The sequence below is a fragment of the Castor canadensis genome, chromosome 6 (assembly GCF_047511655.1).
Source record: "Castor canadensis chromosome 6, mCasCan1.hap1v2, whole genome shotgun sequence".
Taxonomy (NCBI): domain Eukaryota; kingdom Metazoa; phylum Chordata; class Mammalia; order Rodentia; family Castoridae; genus Castor; species Castor canadensis.
In genome coordinates this window covers 131,777,024-131,796,488 of record NC_133391.1, presented here as the reverse complement: position 1 = coordinate 131,796,488, position 19,465 = coordinate 131,777,024, and the positions used below count along the sequence as shown (strand labels likewise).

The window sequence follows — 19,465 nt, the reverse complement described above, 5'->3', positions numbered from 1 at the left end:
ATGAGAGGAGACAACTCGGACACACCTAGGAATGAGCAGCGGAATGATAGAAAGAGCCTGTCTCCTGGACATCTTCATCTGGCCTCTGAACAGACCCTACCTTTGAACTTACTATTGGGGATATAAAAAAAACCAAAATACTGCTTTTGAAGCAACTTTTAGTTAGGCATTCTGTTGCACTCAAGCACATGCAAACTATAATACCAGTCTCTGCTCTCAAAAGCTCCTATTTAGTAAAGTTTAAAGGAAAAACAAGAAAATTCCAGGGGATGTTGTATTTTCTTAGGGAAATAGTACTTCACTGCCCCAAATTTCTGAACTTAGTGCTTTAGAGTTAGAAAGGGTGCTTAAGAAACTATCTTACCAAGAAATAATACCATCACACTTAGAACATCTTAGAAGGAATTCCAGTCTTAAGGACAGATCAATCAGCAGCCATGTACATGGCATGATTTCAGGAGATCCAGGGGGGCTCCTGCCCTAGAAAAATCCCTGGCCCTAAATTCCACACCTAAAGACTCACCAGTTAAAAAAAGTCTTTATGACAGCTCCAGCCCTGGGTCTCCTAGTACAGGACAAATTTCAATTATATGTCTATGAAAAGGGAGGATTGGCCCTGGGAATGGTAGCTCAGCTCTGGGGCATCACTCTGGGGAGTGGGCTCTGGCCAGTGAGCTACTTAAGTAAAGAATTAGATCAAGTAGCCAAGGGATGGCCAGGATGTCTTTGAGCAGCAGATGCAGTTAGCTTTCTAGTGCCTGAAGCTCAAAAACTTGTCCTAAACTGACCCCTGACAGTTTACACTCCCATGACCTAGGGAAAATTTTAAACTCAAAAGAGAGATTACTCTAATAGTTTTAGGGATAACAGCACTGATTACAGCCCTAGCTAGAATCAGCTATGGTGTGGTTGCCAATCATGTAATTACAAAAAACCTAAACAAAGTAGTAGAGGGCACCTCAGACCTAGTAGGCCTTGCCATTAAGGACATGAAAAGGTCTTTGTCGTCCCTTGCCTGCATGGTCGTGGACCAACACCTAGCCCTAGATTTTCTTTTGGCTAAACAATGAGGGGTGTGTGCCATCGCCAATACTTCCTGTTACACATATATAAATACTTCAGACACCATAGAGGAACGTGCAGACTACATTCTCCAACAGGCTAAGTGTCTCTGGGAAAAGTCCCTTGAAACTCAGATATTCACACAGGTATAGAACCAAATAAAATCCTGGCTCCCCTCCAGGACTTAGTTCCTACCCTTTCTGGGCTTATAGTTGCCATTATTCTCTTTCTTGTGTTTGGGCCCTGCATTTTAAACTTACTTGTCAAGTTTGTTTCCTCTCGTCTAGAATCCATCAAACTACAGATGCCCCTGATGGAGATGAAAATGACGTACTACTGCAGTCCTCTCCATGACTCCTCTCATGGTCAGCCCTGATGCTGCGGCCCCTTCATCGCCCACTGTCATCAAGAAGTAGTCACTGAATAGACTTTGTCGTCCCTATTCCTAACAGCAGGTAGGGTGATCATTGAAAGGAGGGACTTGAAGGGTGTCCTGCAGGAGGTCCATGTGTTCCCCAAAGGTGATAATTAGCCAGGAGGACACTTCTACTTCCCAGGAAACATTTGTTCGCACCAGACAAGCACCTCCTCCCTTGGGCATTAAAAAAAAGGCTGTAAAACCCAATTTCCAATCTGACCACAGGTCTACCAGTTTCCGGGTCTTGCTGCATGCCCCCATACAGTCCTTTCTTTCTCTTCTCTACAAATAAAATCTTTCTGACCTTTGCTGCTCCAGTCCGCCTTTGATTTCTACCCCAAGAACCCTCAACATGCGAAAATTCCTGCGTATCAGGAACAGCACATTATTTCTCTGTCATTTAAGAGGAGAATTAGAGCTGTTGTGTTTCTGGGAGCCTGAAGAAAAGAGGGGAGGTAAAAGTGGAAGAAGAGAACTGGGCACCAAAAAGGACTTTGGGGATACCAAGGTGCGTCACATTTTCTATCAGGATCAGCTCTCAGCTCACTGAAAGAAACCACAGAGGGTAGGTGGTCTGAGATTTTTCTGACCATTCTATGTTTGACTTCGTTTTCCTTTTCAAAATGGTTTATGGAAAATTGAGACACCATCCCAGAGGGTGTGGAAGTTTTCAGATAAAAATCTGATTGGCTGTCCCACTGTGGAAGTCAAGTAAGGGAGGATCAGGAGAGATCAGCACCCCTTCCTCCTGCTATTCATAGCTCTTGCAAACAACCCTCAGGGAAGCCACGGACAGAAGAGAATGCATTCCAGTCCTAATTAGCAATGCATAATTATGCAAAATATGTAAACAAAAAGCAGTCAATGAGAAGGACTGGAGGGTGGTTTCACTGTGGCCTGAAGATTCAGGTTAGCACCTTTAAATGTCTGAAGACTTCGCTTTCAGAGCACTGCTAGATCTTTCCCACCCATATTTCCTCTGCCTTGACCCTGGCCTTCTGGTCTACAGCCCCAATTTCCTGGCATCAACTTTTGTTTCCCATGAAATCTCAGCCCAGTGTCTGTGCCCAGCTGCCTCCTAAATTTTCCATGCTAAGAAGAGTTTTAACTCTACAGGTCTCATTCTGACCACAGCCAAACTGAAGTACAGAGAAGAAATGATTCAACATACATGTGCCATTGAAAACCACCTAAGCAAAGGCCTGATTACCTGAATAATAAATTTTCCATCTTTTGCTAATGGGAAAACTCTGACCTCTGGTTGTTGAGTCCCTTCTTTAACCATTCCTTGAGTTCCCGCCATGAGGCAGACAGTGAGGTGCAAAAGGTGGGCACAGTGGTAGGCCCTATAGCAAGTCCCCTTCTCAAACCTTTCTGTCTGTGTTGGAGAAGCCACTGAAAAAATGTGCTAAGTTTTATTAATGGGATTTTTGAAATGTACATTGGGAAACCCCACAGAGTGGGTGGTGCACAGTCCCCCCAAAGGAGGAAGAAGTGACGTCATAAGGAGAAGAGGGAGAGACATTTGATGCGTAAAACAGAGGCAGCAGGTATAGTGAGTGGAGGTGGCTACGAGTGTGGGCAGAGTTAGCGAAGACAGTATCCAATGGGGAAAATGACTGGGAAAGCCGGGGTTGAGCTAGGCTAGGCTTGGCTGGGCCAACAGCAAAGAAAGAGGGAGAACAGGGTACTCGTGCCAGCAGTAGGAAGATGCATGGGAAAGGCTGCATAGAAACACGCGTGGCACACGAGGGACAGCCAAGAGGCCAGCACGTGAGCCCCAGGGCTCATGTTGAAGAGCACTGGGAAATAACACAGCATGAGTAAAGCCTGTAAAAAAAAATTCCAAATCAATTACTTATAAAAAGTTATATGACTTTTCTCAACTGGCAGCTGGTCAGTTTATTTGTGGACCAAAATGTTAAGAGTTTTGGATGCAGGGATTTTTGCTCTTCACTTGCAAAGACTAACAGCATTATCAATGATTTCATTCCCATGCATCACTGTACCTCTTCACTTGGGGCACTGATAAATAACGTCACACTTCCCAGAAGGAGAAGGGCTGCGGCGGGATCCCCACTCCATGCATAGCTCTTGCAGTCTTTTCTTCCCAGCCTGCTCTCTGGCTCTAATTAGAGAAACAGTATCTTTCAGAGATCTGCCTTTTAGAGGAACATAAACAATACTGTCCAAGGCCCCCAAAGGCTATTAATGCATTTTTTAAAGCTGAAAACACATAAAATCCTCACATTTTATAAATAAACATTGAGGAAAGCATGATGTGAACCAGAACTTTCACCAAGAAACCATATTCCAACCCATGCTACGATGTGTTTCTAAGAGTTCCTGCATTCCAGCCTCCCTGGTAAAAATGATTATGAAGTCTGCATTTTCCTATAGTGATGCCTGAAAGTGGACTTGAGCCTAAGTGTCTTAATTATGCCTAGGGGGCACCAGGCAAGAGGGGGAGCTGGCTCTTAAAACAATAGTGTCAAGGGGGAGGAAAATGAGGGGAAATGGAAATTTAATGGAGGGGGTGAACTTGTTCAAAGTACACTGTATGCATGTATGGAATTATCACAGCATAACCCCCTGTATTACTAATGTATGTTAATTCAAAAATAAAATAAAATTAAATAATGCCTGTCACCTTAAGTAACAGTCACAAAGAGCATTTTGCAATTATACTGCATCACAGAGATGTAACTTCACTACCTGGAGGACTGGGTCTATCTCCTAGTCTTTTTTTCCTCCCTGCCCAGGAGTTTTCATGGCCTAGCAATGTTCTAGGTCCCTTACTATGTGTTGGTTAAAGTTAATGGATTTTCTCAAATAGTTTAGAAGTGGCTTGAGCCATTGCAGGAGGCAGGACTGTTGAGGTGAGGAGGAACAGAGAGGGAAGTTGGAACCTGCCCTTTCCTGCTAGATCCCAGGACATTCTCTGTCTGGACATTGGAGGGCAGGGAACCCAGGACAGACAATTAAGGCAGCTAGGTCTGAAGCTGGCCCTTCTAGGAACTAGTGTAACAGCTTCAAGAAAATCTTTTCACCTCTCTGGACTTTGTTTTCTTATTTCAGAAATTCTTCTTTAGACAAAAGGGTGGTCCAATTCTATGACCACAAGGCATATCCTAGACCCCTGATGACAGAGCACAGGTCATATTCACCATGAGTGTGCTCCCTGGATCCCAGCATGAGCATTTCAGATGGAGAGGCATTTCCAGAGAGTAGAAGCAGATAGGATGTGAAAGATTAGTAAAGTAGCACCAGATGGTGAAGGCTTAAGAGGGTACACTAGCCCCGTCACGTTAGAATATACCCATAGCTCTTTGTGTGCTAAGGCCCATCTGTGCTTAGGCAGTCATCTGGGTATCTTATGTAGACCTCAGCATGAAAGCATGCCTCTGTTCCTCTCAGCGTTGATTTGACATACATTTTTCCCTCAAAGGAAAAATGATCATCTCTACCTCCTCTTCCCAGTCGTGACACTACAGTAATAAGTCTCCTCTTTTCCTAATTCTCTCCCTTGGTATCTCTGAAAGTCAGGAAAACACTTAAAACCCAGGGTCTGAAAGGGCAACTGTCACTTTGCTGTCACTTCAAGACCTCATCCCCATTTAATTTAGACTAAAATAGAGCAATCATTTTCATCAGTCCTCAGGCTGAGTAAAGAGGAGGGCACCTGCCCCTCCCCCACCCCAAATTGCTAAGGAAGCATTGCAGGTTGGTCATTAAATTACAAATCCTGCCAAGCTCTATTTAACCTTTGTAAACTTACTGACTATTCAAATAAGCCTTGAAGACCAGGCTGGTATTCTGTGGATAAGAAAGATGGTTGCCCTTTCTCTGGGCCACGTGTTGTTCCCTTAGTGTGAATGTGGTGAAGCCACACAGAGCCAGACATGCTGCATTCCAAAGTTTGCATGTACACAATGTTAGGAGTGGGAGAAAAAAATAGTTTTCCTTTGATCATTTCTCCAACTCACTAGGGTGTGTTTTTACTCTGTATCCTATGGTGATTTGTCTTAAAAGCACACAAGTCTAAGGGCAGTCTGGAGGATAGTGGTGGTCAGATGCTGAGGATATCTTTGTGAAAATTAACAAAAAAACCACTTTTATTTAAGGTACTTAAAATTGTTCTCTCTTGTCTCCAGCATAGCTCAGTGAGATGAATTCCTTCCCTGAACGTCCTTGTTCCCTCTTACAACACAGTTACACTTAAGGCGGGGTTGAACAGTTTCTGAACAAGGGCCAATTCAAGAAAAAGCTGCTTAGGAGTCAATTACAAAAACAGCTTTTCAAAATGATCAGGAAATGCAGTGGCTTCAAATCTAAACATTGAGGGTTTCATCTTCAGCTAAATTGTCCTGGACCCCATGATTAATCTGTATTGCAGAATCTGATGTCATTATTGTACCTTTGAATAAATTTAATTTTTGAATGGCAAAAGTTTTTGAAGCTCTTTATTTTGCCTTCCCTTAACTGATGCTGTAAAGCTACTTGGCTTCTCTCCTGTGTCATCTTTAGACATTAAATGTCCATGACCACACAGTGACATCTTTCAATCCCACATTCTTTTCATGGCCACTTCTTTGGAAATTTAACCCATCACTTTTCTTCTTGGCAGGTATTCAAAAGTTGTTCAGAAAAGCAGCCTTCCTCACGTACACGAATATGAGCATCTTAAAAAAAAAAAAAAAAATATATATATATATATTTCTCAGTTTAAGTCAATTGGTTTTCACAAGGCAAACCCAATTGATTGGTTCTCTTCCATTTGCCAGGGACAGGGCCAACTGAGTTCTGAAGCAACTGATCATCCCAAGTTCAAGGTAAGGTAAGCTGAGGCCCAGTGTCTCTGGACCTGTTTGTTTTTTTTGGAAGAGGAGGGCAGTATCAGGAAGGCAGTGGCTGGTTGAGTTGCAGAGTGGCAGCTCCATGCTAGGGCTCCAGTCTAGCACATTGATATTACTGCTGCCTGCTGCAAAATCAGCAGCAAAAGTGAGGTGAGCTCCTACCTGTAGCAGGATTTTCCAGAGGGAAGGGAGGAAAGTAAGGTGACTTTGGGCTTCCTAGGGAGGGAGGAGGGATGCACCTAAGAAGAATATAACCTTGAATGCAAATGCCAGATAGAACTGAAATGGTTCATACCATTCTATATGGAGATCCCTGATTGTGACTAATTACTAAAGCTCAAGAAATGGTGGCTTTGTGCTTTGTTAATAAGGCACTAGTGGATCTGCACTTTCCTTGTGAAAGCAAATAGTACAATGACAGAGACCACGGAGGGCTTGGGAGAGGCTCACACGTGGAGGAGGGCTCAGAAAGCAGAGCAAGAGGGCAGAAAGAGACCCGCATTTCTCAGCCCGTGAGGACGAATACCACATGTGGCTCAGTGAAAATAGACTCGTGAAACAAACAAAAGCTTTGGGTCCAGAGGCCAATTACCCATAATTCTTCTACTCACTATACAAGTCAGTGTGAATGATGACTGCACAGCAGAACAAGTCATGGGGTTTTAAGGCAGCTCTACCAGTGTCCTTCCCAACTGATCAGAGCCCAAATTGATCTATGTGAAGCATTTTTGTAAGCTCGCAATAAAAATACAAAATGGCTAATATGTGGGTAGAATGGGCTCCAGTGTGTGGGATTCATCACTTTCTGCTTTGTGATGGTATAGCTGGGAGGAAGAACTGAGAGCTGAAGACCAGATTGGCCATGGTCTAGACCATGAAAATTTGCAAGGCCTAGTGTCACAGAGCTGGCCAACTTCGTCTTCAGCCTGGCTTTTCTCACTGGTCGGACCCCATGAAACTTTCTGTGAATACTAGCTCAGTCCTTCGTGGGAGGATGGGAGGAAGGTAAATGAGTACAACTATGTTCTGGATGTTTCCACCAAAGTAGAGCAGGCTAGAACTATAGATACTCAGAGATAAATATGATCAGCAGCCTATTTCAGTACCGGCCTTTCACAAACCCCAAAGTAGCCACACATCGGACTTATCCCCAAATCACTCAAAACATGAAACAGATATTGCATGTGCTCAAAAAGTGTGATACTTTTAGCAAACTGTATTGTTCCAAATGTAGGGTAGGGAAATTTGACTTTATAGCACACACACACACACACACACACACACACACACACACACACACACACAGAGGAATGAAAGAAAAATTGAATCCAGAAATGGTTCTGACAAATTGTTTGGATTATCTGAAACCAGCCTTCCTTTTTCTGCCACTACAAATACAAAGAACTACAAGATAAATTATAACAACCATTCAAATGCATAGCAAGTCTTACAAAAAAGGGAAACTCCTAAGTGTCAGATAGATAAAGGGAACTGAAAATCAGGCCAGAGGGTGTGGGAGCTTTTGTGGTTCTTTGGCTGTAGGGAGGATGGGTATGAAAAGTTTTGGTTAATCTTGGAGCTTGAATATTATAGTCTATGTGTGAACAGCAGGGTAAAGTACTTTGCTACAGTCAAAGAAAGTGGAACCTGAGACTTTTTCATGAACTTGAAACTCCAAAACATGGGACTTCAGTGAAAGAATAAATCAGGAGAAAAAGGTCCAAACCCATCAGCATACGGACACTTGTCTGTGTCTACCAGAGTTCTCAACAGAGACAAAGTTCACCCGAGAATTCATATTCAGGTTGACTATTTTTACAGTCACCAGTTTCAGCTGATTATTTTTATACCTGTGTGGTCTTAGACACTCAGGCTGAGAAGTTATGTTAAAGATTGCCCTTGGAACCCTGGTATACCAGGTACACCTGGTAGAAGTGAAAAGAAAACATTTCCCTTTAAGTGTACATAGGCCCACAGATGAACATTTTCCTAAATATGAACTTACAATCTAAAATTATAAATAATCCTTCAAGAAATAAAATCATACATAGAACAAACAGCAAGAATGGAACCTCAGAATGTCAAATAACTTAATATTCTGGTTACCAATTTAGTTATTAATAGTTTGTTGATTGAGGTCATAAAAGAAAAATCCAAACCATGAAAAAAGATTCTTTAGAAAGAGTGAACAGAATGGAAAAGATAAAATTAGATCCCAATCTCACTCCATACACTCCATACACATACAGCCTTATCTGCAATAGTCAAAAATTGGGGGGGATGCTAATGTCCCCCAAAGAAAAATGAGTACACATGAAACAGTAGAGTGGGTTGCTTATGGGCACATACTGTATATAGGAATGGTACACATAGACTTCAAGGTAAGGATTATCTTAGACAAGAGGAAGGAATGTGAATGGAGTTTTGGTTGCCTGTAAATAACTGTATTTATTAAAAGACTATTTGAAGCCAATTAGTTAATATTTTGAGGCAACATTTGTGTAATATCAATAGTGAGCACACAGGTGCCTCTTATTATTGCTTATATGCTTGGAATATTTCATAATTGAAAATAAAATTTAGAAAAAGCTGCATTCAGGCAGTGACTGCTTTAAATAAAGTATAAAACTACCTACAGGGCCTTAAATATCATTTGTAGAATGTGTTCATGAATTTAATAAATATTTACTGATCATCTACCATATAAAAATTGTTTTGATTGATTCACACTAATTGAGCCTTGCCCTTGGGTTCCACTGGAGACCATATTATGGCTATCGGTGAGTGAGAAGGTCCTTACAGGTCCAGTTTAGTGTTATTTTATGCTGAATTCTGCTCCATATTATGCATTTTATTGGGGCTTTCCACATATACTTTATCCTGATCTAAGGCAGGAAGAAGAACACATGATAACTAGTAACACCTAATATAGTTTGCAGAATTCCAGGTATAGCCTTGAGACTTTGGGTACATTATGTATTTTTATCTAGACCACAATGAGATAAGTACTATTATTACTTCCATCTAAAGATAAAGAAGTTGAGGCACTGCTATGTTTCGAATGTTCTCTCAAAAGCACGCGTTGGGAACTTAATCCCCAATGTGATGATGCTGGCCTGATGAGTGGAATTTAGTTCATGAAGGCTCCACCCACATAAATGAATTAATGCCAAATATAAAAGGGCTTGAGGCTTTGAGATTGAGCTCTTGCCCTTTCTCTCTTGCTCTTCTGCCTTCCACCATAGGATGACACAATAAGAAGGCCCTCATAAAGACCTTGAATTTCCCAGACTCCAGAGCTGCAGGAAATATATTTCTGCTCTTTATAAATTGCCCGGACTCAGCAATTTTTTGTTGGCCCTGCTGGGAATTGAACCCAGAGCCTCACTCATGCTAGACAAATGTTCTACCACTGAGCTACATCTCTGGCCAAGTCTCAGCTGTTCAGTTATAGCAGAATAACAAAACAGACTAAGACAGTTTCAGAATAGTTAATTAGTTTTAGCTAAACAGGATCTGGCAGACCCAAAATGTTGACCATCAATACAACAGTAAAACACACCACTCTGAAGTTCTCCTCTGGTCTATTTGCCCTTGTACAGTTACAGCTGGACAGTTGACTGTAAGGACAAAAGGTTCTCTGAGCATGCTTCAGGACCTGTTTTATGTGTCTTGGAAATGCAGGATGCTGGAATGATCATTTGGTCCAGTGGAATGGCAAAATGCTCACATGAGAACAGGTGGCATCTGCACCATGCTGTCTCCTCCTCCCTAAAACAGTGCCAGTTACATTCTAGGAACCCAGCTGATACTTGTTTAAAAAAAAAAAGACATATTGAAATATTGAATAACTTTCCTTTTTACTTTATTTTTAAAAAATCTTTTATTCAAAAAGCCCATAATCAAACAGATCAAAGCATGGATGCTCTAGTTAAAGTTCTGAAGAAGTTTTGAAGCAAAGGTGGGGCCCGAATGCCACAATCTTGAAGCAGCTGAAGAATCTACTCACAACTTGAAGGTCACTCATGTAATCCAGATAGATGCCTGTGATACTGATGAGAAAGTCTGATATCCAGGCAGGCTCTGTGTCCCATAAAAGACCCCTTGGCTAAAGGGGAACTGAGCCAGGTCTTCTGCTTTTCAGTCCCAGAGTTCGTTCCTTCATCACAAGATAAGATGGTGAGTTGACCCTCAGACTACTGACAACTAAGACTGTATTTATAGGGAAAAGATAAGTATTTGGTAAATAGATGATCACTTAATTAAAGTTACTTCAAGATAGTCTTAATTCAGTTGTGATGAGCTAAATAACGCTTTTCTTTTTTCATTAATTAAGAATTAGCCAAACTGTCACACCCCATGAGATGCTGCTAAAATCAGGGAACACTTAGCTGTTGGTTTTTTAAAAGGTACCAAGGTCCATTTCATTGCTTGTCTAAAGATTATTTATTCTATGATAGAAGGGGAGTTTTGCCTTTCTTTCTCCATCCTGCAACCCTTCTGCCCATCTTCTAAGAACTTTGCACCCCACCTGCCTTGCCATGATGAAAATGTCCCAACAAATATTCAGCAAGGGGTTGTTTGCGAGGAATCTGTGCAGGAACGCGTTCCCTTGTTTGGGTAGGGTGCATGAGTACCAGCAGGGACGCCCATCCAATTATCTCTCTGGAGGTGCACTCCCTGTTCTTTTAGGAGCACATTAATCATTTTATGCTATCCTGACTCTTAATCACAGGCGTTTCCAGTGTTGTCAAAACAGGGCCTGCCTGCATCTGTTTTCTACGACTGGCCTGGGATCCAGGGAGTGTTTGTGAGAGAGACGAGAACAAGAGATTGACAGTCTTGTGTTGACATTTTGTGGCTGTTTGGAAATGAAAACAATCCAGGTCTGATGTTGTAATTCCTCCTTTTATGGGCAAAAAGCAATGTCTCAGCATGAATGAGCATAACCAAATACACTGGGACGCACCCCAGACACACCGTGTACTCCCAGCATGCTCGCTATGCTTTTTATTGTTGCTGTTTAGGACAAAAGGCAGAAGAAGATCTGGTCTCTCCCACCTCAATCTCCTGTCCCTAATAAACTGAGTGAAACATCAGACTTAAAGAGAAAAATATCCTGACATGCATTTTTCTCTTTTCTTTCTTTTCAAACTATAATCCTAATCACAACTCATCATAATAATGAGTTATTTTTTAATTACACAATAGATTCCCACTGACAAAAATTAAGACAGTACACTGATACAAATTCAAGCAGAACATCTCTTTCCTATTCCCCTAATCCTACACTGCTCCCCACTGAGTGTCCTTATATCCACCTGCTTGTCTCCTTCAGACTTTTTAGAAGCATATATATTTACATGTGTGTGTGAATACACACAGACAGATTGACATATTTTTGCATATAGGAAAGCATATATTTCCTGGTGGGAGTTTTAGTTTAATACATAAATTGCTTCATAATGTGCATACTGTACTACAACTAACTTTTCTCACTTAAGAATATTTGCTAGACAGTTTTCATATCAGTATATATTGATTGATCACATTTTCTTTAGTGGAAGCACAGTCTTCCACAGAATGGGTGCATAATAATTTATTTAATTATTTCCCAAAAGATGGAAATTTGGATTTTTTTTCAATTTTACAAATAATGCTATGATAAATCTCATTGCATGGATCTCTTTTGAAATCTATGGGCTTACTTTAAAGAATAGCAAAAACTGTTTAATTGTCTGATCTTGTGCTACTGTAATATAGCTTGGTGTCTTAACTAACAGACATTCATTTCTCACAATTTTGGAGGTCAGGAAGTCCAAGATCAGGGTATTGACAGGTTCATTTCCTGGTGAGAGCCCTCCGCCTGGCTTGCAGATGGCCACCTTCTCATTGTGTTCTTACATTGTGGAAAGACAGCCCTCCGCTTTCTCTTCCTCTTCTTATACATCATGAGCCCTCCACCCCCATGACTTCATCTAAACTAAATTCCATCCCAAAGGCTCCACCTCAAAATGCCATCACATTGCAGGTTCAGGCTTCAACATATGAATTCTGGGGAGACACAAACTTTTGGTTCATAACATTCTATCCTTAGCATCCACCCACCCAATCCATTCATGTTCTTCTCATATGCAAAGTACATTCATCCAATCCCAACTGACTTGGAGTCATAACTCATCCTAACATCAATTCTAAAGCCTCATCTAAATTAAATGTGGTTGAGATCCAAGGTACCATTTCTCCCGAGGCAATATTCTTCTCTGTGAGATTATAAAACCAGATAAGTTATATGTTTCCAAAATTTAATTATGAGGAAGACAGGATAGACATTCTCATAAAAGGGTGAAGTTGGAAGGAAAAAAAGTGTGATAACTTCCAAGCAAGTACAAATCCTAGCAAGGCAAATAAGTTGGATCTTAAGGCTCAAGAATAATCCTCTCTGGTTTGATGCTCTGCTTTCCAGACTCAGTGGAGCAGAGGCCTCCCCCCACACTCTGTCAGATGGGATGTTGTCCACGAGGCTCTGACTGGCTGCTTCCTGGCTTATTGAAGCCAAGGTGGCATGTCCTCCCCTCTTTGGAACTGGGAAGGCAGTACTACTGAAGATCTCTGAACCATCTTCTGGGTCATTCTTAGCCTCTCTTAAAGAACAGAATGTGCCTCTGAATAGCTCCATGTACTATCTAAAAAGTATGACAACCTCCCTTCCTTTATCCCATTGCCAACCCCTTCTGTACCAACTGGCAATGTTTCTGCTGATGTGGCTGATTAGGTCTGTGGTTCACACACAGACAAATCTCCTTATCAGTGGTTGTTTGACCATACCCTAGGTGTTCTCTTTAGAACAAGTTTTCTAAATTTTTTAATATGGATAATCTGAGAATTCCTGAATCTTTAAATTCTTGTTACTTTTTGATTAACAATTCCTGTTTCAATTATTTTCCTCTTTTTTGCATTTTACTATAAGAAGTCAGGAGGAATCAAGTGATTCCCTTAACATTTTGCTTATAAACCTCAGCTAAATATAAAGTTCTATAGATCACAAGTGCTACCTTCCACAAAACACCAGGACACAGTTCAGCCAATTTCTTTGCCATTGGATACAAAAGATTGTCTTTTTTGTCCATTGCCTAATAACACATCCCTCATTTGCATCTAGAACCTTAGCAGGATGGAACTTCAACATCCACATTTCTACCAACATTTGGCTCATGTTCTACCCTTTTCTTTCTGAGTGCTCACAGAATTGCCCTTAATGTCTACATATCCAGCCAGCTTGGGCTGCCAGAACAAAATACCATAGACTAGTGGATTATTAAAAGCAACAGATATAGAAATAGGCAGAAAACCCAAAACATGAAAGCGTTTGATGTCCCCATTCCAGAGGAACTAATAAAGAAACCTTAAAGCAACAGAGGTTAACATGAGAAGGGGATCAAGAACCCTTGTAAAGATCAGTTAGAGATGAATCAACATGGTTTGTAACACATGTGTATATGAAAGCAATGTTAGGAATCTTTCTGTATAGCTACCTGAACTCAACTAACAAAAATGCTTTGTCTTTCTTATTATGCTCTGTCTTTTCTTCAACAAAATTAGAGCTAAGGACAGAACAGGTTCTGCCTGGAAGTGAGGGGGGAGGGGGGAGGGAAGGGAAGGGGGGAGGAGAAATGATCCAAACAATGTATGCACATGTGAATAACTGAATAATTAAAAATTACTGTGTTAAATATTTGAACAGTTCAACAAAGAATGAAACTTTCAGCAAACTAAAAAACACACAAATACTCTTTTCACCTAAAATAGAAGAATTTCCTTAATTTGGACATTTCTCCATCAATTGAATTTATGCAGAACTTTATTTAAAATATTAATGTCCCCATTAAAAGTCTATGTGTGTGTGTGTGTGTGTGTGTGTGTGTGTGCGTGTATGCATGTGTGTGTGTGTGTGATTCTGGGGATCTAATCCATAAAAATCATTTAAACCTCAGAAATGAATTTATCAACACAAAAGATTAACATAAGGAAAAGAAACAGATGCAGAGATACATATGCTCCTAGGAGTGCATAAAAAAGTCCTAATTCTACACATTACTCTAAAGAGCTAGTGAATATTCAGAATTTAAATTGGTTTGTTTCTCAACCAGCCTTTCATCTTTAACTGAGATTTCAAATGCTTTAATCAGTAAAATAAAACACAATCATCTATAAGTTATACTTAGTAATTCATTTAAGGTACTACGGTCCTTGATAGCTTGTTTGTAAAGTTGCTTTTCTTGGAGTAAGTCATTTTCTTAATACTACAGAAATGATGCTAAAATCAATCAATCAAGGTTGAACTTAATTTAGTACTTAAATTATTCTGCTTCTCTGTCTGACATATTTTGTATTTTCAGCAAAAAAGTGAATATTCATAATATTCATAATGGTTATGATAATAAATATTATTCTTTTTTTAAATATTAGCCACACAGTAATCAAGGTACTAGTGCAAGCAAAAAAAAAAAAAGCAACAGAAATTTATTTTGCACAGTTATGAAGACTGAGATGTCCAAGATCAGGGGACTGGCTTGCTTGCTGATTTGGTTCCTGGTGAGGGCGGTTCCTGGTGAGGGCCTTCTTCCTGGCTTGCAAAAGATCATCTTCTCACTGTGCTCTCATAATAAGAGGGAGTGAGAGAGAGAAAGAGAGAGAGAGAGAGAGAGAGATGGAATGCATGAACACTCTGGTCTTTCTTCCTGTATTGTCTTTTTTTTTTTTTCCTTTTCTAGTGCTAGGAAAGAAACCCATCTCTTCCACTTCTTATCAGGATCTAATCCCATCATGGCAGGTCCTACCTACATTTAAACCTAATTATCTACCAACTGCAATCACACTGTAGTTTGGAGCTTTGACACATGAATTGTGGGAGGAGAGGGTGGGCACAAAATTCAGTCCATTTATCTATCTATCTATCTACCTATCTATCTATCTATCTATGTATCTATCTATCTACCTATGTAAATAAGTAGCAAATGCATGATTTAAAAAATTTCAAAGTCAGAATCAAATGGAATTGTAAATCTAAAAGCAAGAAGAAAAATGGTAGTAGATTTTATCAATAATTACATTAAATGTAAATGGTCTAATTACACAATTAAAGGATTTTAGATTGGATTACAATTTCAAAAAACTCAACAATTATATGTTGTCTATAAGAAACCTATTCTTTTTTGTTTTTTTGGTGGTAGTGGGTATTGAACTCAGGGCCTCTGGCTTAATAGGCAAGCCCTCTACTACTTGAATCACGCCCTCACTCCTTTTGCCTTAATTTTGTTTTTCAGATAAGGTCTCCCACTTTTGCTTATGCTGGGTTTGAACCACAATCCTCCTGTTTCTGCTTCCCAAGTAGCTTGATTACAGGTCTGTGCTGCCATGCCCAGCCCCAAGAAACCCACTTTAAATCAAAAGACATAGATAAGTTAAAAGTAAAGGGAGAGAAAAAAATAGTAACCAAATACTAATCAAAAGAAAGTCAAAGTGTTTATGTTAATATTGAGCAAAGTAGGGATGAGAGCAAAGAATCATTACTAGTGATGGATGGATATTATAGCATGACAAAGAGGCTAAGTCATAGATATAATAATCTCCAATGAGTATGCTTCTAATCAGACATCTTCAAAATACATGAAACAAAAATTGATAGAACTGAAAGAAAGAATAGACAAATCCATAATTATATTTGGAACCCTTTACTTCTCTCTCAATAGAACAAATAGAAAGAAAACTCAGGAAGTAGATGAACTAAAACACACCATCAACCAAGTTGACCTACTCGACATAGAACACCTCACCCAATAAGAGGGGATTGTTAAAAAAAAGTTTAAAAGAATTTAATTAATCCAAAGTAGCTTCTCTGACTATGATAAAGTTAAAGAAGAAATCAACAAAAGAAAACATTTTTTAAATCTCAAAATATTTGGATATGAAACAACATAGGGAAGTTGGAAAACGTCTTGAATTATGAAAACTCAATGATTGAATTTGTAGGATGAAACTGGATCAGTACTTAAGAGTAAATGCTGTATCATAGAGGTTATTGGGAAACTCACAAAACTGAAAGAGTACTGGAGAAACAGACTCACCACAAGAAGCACCTTAGCTGCTGCCTCTCTCACACTATGGTGGGTGCAGTCTAGGTCTCCAGTAAAAACTTAAGAAGTGATGAACAGCCTGGACAGAAAAAAAAAAATCTCATTTTCCCCAGTCCCCTGTTTTCCTCCTAAGTACCAGTCGCTTTCACCAACTTTTAGAATATCCATCCAGAAAACAACACATGTGTATGAAATGTCTTTGTGTCCACCTGCTTTCTACATGAATAGAAATGCCTTAGGGTATTAAGTGAAACTTTTCCTGACACTGTACAGCTGGTCAGGCCTGAGAAAAAAAGCTACCGTAGTTTAAAGAGGATTTCAGGACACTTCTCTTGGAACTTTTGAAGAGTTTGAAACACCACACCTTCTACTCCAACCATCATCTTAACTCCACCCTTCCCAGTCTTTAAAGGTCGACTGAGCTGTGGGGAGCATGAAAGAGGCCAGAGTTTTCTGGAATGCAGTGCTCATGGTGGGAGGCTATTTTTGGACCCCTTGCAACAACCCCATTCTCTTCCCCCATCTTATTCTGGCAGGGTCTTCACCACCCTTTTCTCCAACTAAAAAATGGGGAAGGGGAACTCTTTTTGAGACCATCAGCAGAAGAGGGAAACTCAGGTCTCACTGTCTGACTGGCTGCCTGCCTCACAATAGGGAACAACAGGATAAAAGAGTTAAATAGGACTTGAATGGGAAGTGTAAAGTCAATGAAGAGGCTAAATTTAATTATAACAATGAGAGCTGCCCATCGTTTTTAATGGTAGTAAGGAGACTGTGACAGAGGATGGCGAAAGGTTTTTCATTGGAGACAGTGCTTCATGCTTTCAGCAGAGTTCCCTCCAGCTAGCATTAAAAAAAAAAGAGAGAAAGAGATTGATTTAAGGATATAGAAAGTTCTACAAATGCTGATAAGATTAGAAAAATAGACTCCACACTGAGCGTCAAGAAACTGACCTTGATGTGCCAATAAAAAAGAAAAGAAAAATAAACTGTCCTTAAAAGGGTTTGTGCTTCTTCCAGTATAATAATAAAAAAAATAATAATAAATAAATAAACAAACCAGGAAGGCAGCACAACTTCTGGCTTCAAAATGCTACTTCTATTAAGAGAGGCCAATGGATGCCCCACCTTTATAAATAAAAGCTCGTTTTAAATCGAAGTGTTTTGTAGCTCTTCTTATTTATAGAGCATAAATTATATGTTCTCAGCCTTGGGGCATGGGAAATGGCAGCATAGGGTTGTTGTTGATTGTACACTGGAAAAATTGTGTTGAAACTGTGGGAAAGTATTAAAATGTGGAAAATACGTAGTGAATTAAAGATTACACAAATGATAGTATACCTATCATTGGAAAAATAAATCATTTTATATTATTCATAGTGAGCTGAGTCTTTATAAAAAACTGGTTGTAAAAATATACAGCATTGATCTACATCTTTTTTTGCTCACTTAAGGGCACCAGTGGCTCCCACCTGTAATCCCAGCTGCTCAGGAGGAAGAGATCAGGAGGATCATGGTTCAAAGCCAGCCTAGGCAAATAGTTTGCCCAATCCTATCTCTAAGAAACCTATCACAAAAAAAGGGCTGGTAGAGTGGCTTGAGATATAGGCTCTGAGTTCAAACCTCAGCACTGCAAAAAAAAGAAAGTATATAAATCAATTATACATAGCTCTGCCTTGTTTTGTTATCGACTGTACAATATTCCTTTGTGTAACTGACCCTACCATTTTCAGTCCTCTAATGATAGAAGTCAAGTTGCTCTTTATCTTTTAGTAGTAATACTTTTTTTAAACTTCCATGCAGATCTCGGCATACAAATATAACAATGTCCTCATGCTCAAGTCCCTCCCAAATGAGAGGCTAAAGTTTCTTAGCTTTTTATTTTTTTCTTGAGTTAAATAAGTGTTTTATTTTTTCCTCTCCAGAATGTACCAGAAAATTTTAAATCAATTCCTGAGGAAAAGTAGGAGCAGAGCAGTACAGAGTCATGGCAGCAGTGGTTCTCCCACCAGCTACCTTTGTGACCTCAGACCAGTCATAGGCTCCTTTGTGCTTCATTTCATTATCTGTGGACTCTAAGGGCTAGACGCTGTGATCGCCAAGGCCCCCCTACTAAACTCTGTGATCCAGACCAGTACCCTTGAGACACCCCATATTGCATTAGGACATCTACAATTGTCTTTCATTTCTCTTGAAGAGTTCCAAGATGGACAGTGACTCTCAGTTCCTTCTGGTTTCAGCACTTCTCATCTTCCCAAAAGCACCACTCCAAACAGAGAAGATGTTTAGCAAACTAATTTCTGACAAATGGGCCAAGGTCTGAATTTATCCATCCATCATCCCCAGTGATCATTAACATTTCCTGCCCATGTTCAATTCTACAGTGTTATTTCTTTGGCTAATGATTCCGAGCATCCCTTCCTGGTTCCATTCTGACTCATCTAGATTATTCTGTATTGTAAAGTACAGTTAATGAGAATGAGAAATTTGTTTCTTAATTTTTTTATTAGTATGAACTCTTGGAAACTGGGCAAGCCCTGCTTAGAAGAGTTCCTTTGATATAGAAGAAAGTATTTTGGAAATGCCCCACCTTTATTCAGCCCTGTGTTTGTAGACAAAATGCAGAGCCCTGCATTTTGAATGGGCAATGGGTTATAATGAGCCGGATTACTTTATAGCACTGGGGACTTAGTGTTGACTTGGTCAGGCAGCTCAGGGTGAAAATCACATCTTGCCTCACTAGCTGTGTGGCCTTACGGTAGTTACCTAACCTCACTGGGCCTCAAGTTAGTAGTACTTTCTTTGTAAGGCTATTGTGAAATTTTAAGAGTATATGTACCATGTTTGTCATATAGTAGTCTCTACCACGATAGTCGTTAAAGTTACAATGTCTGCAGAATGATGTTAAGTAGATAAGCCCTTTATGGTAATTGGTGTTAAGAGGGTGGGCTAAACACAGAGCCACACTGAAGAAGGCAAGCACAGCCCAGACC

General features: G+C 40.0%; 1 long non-coding RNA gene across 8 annotated transcripts in view; it reads left to right on the top strand.

Annotated features, from left to right (window-relative positions):
* Positions 1 to 19,465, top strand: part of LOC141424198 (uncharacterized) — a 154,987-nt gene that overhangs the window by 11,463 nt on the left and 124,059 nt on the right. For 5 of the 8 annotated variants that reach the window (XR_012449170.1, XR_012449175.1, XR_012449168.1 and 2 more), the window contains 2 exons: positions 1,350 to 1,517; positions 6,265 to 6,312. This is a non-coding gene — a long non-coding RNA (uncharacterized lncRNA). Of the gene's footprint in view, positions 1 to 1,349; positions 1,789 to 2,596; positions 3,169 to 6,264; positions 6,318 to 19,465 lie in introns of those variants that run through there. The other 3 variants (XR_012449173.1, XR_012449174.1, XR_012449169.1) reach the window with 3 other exon arrangements.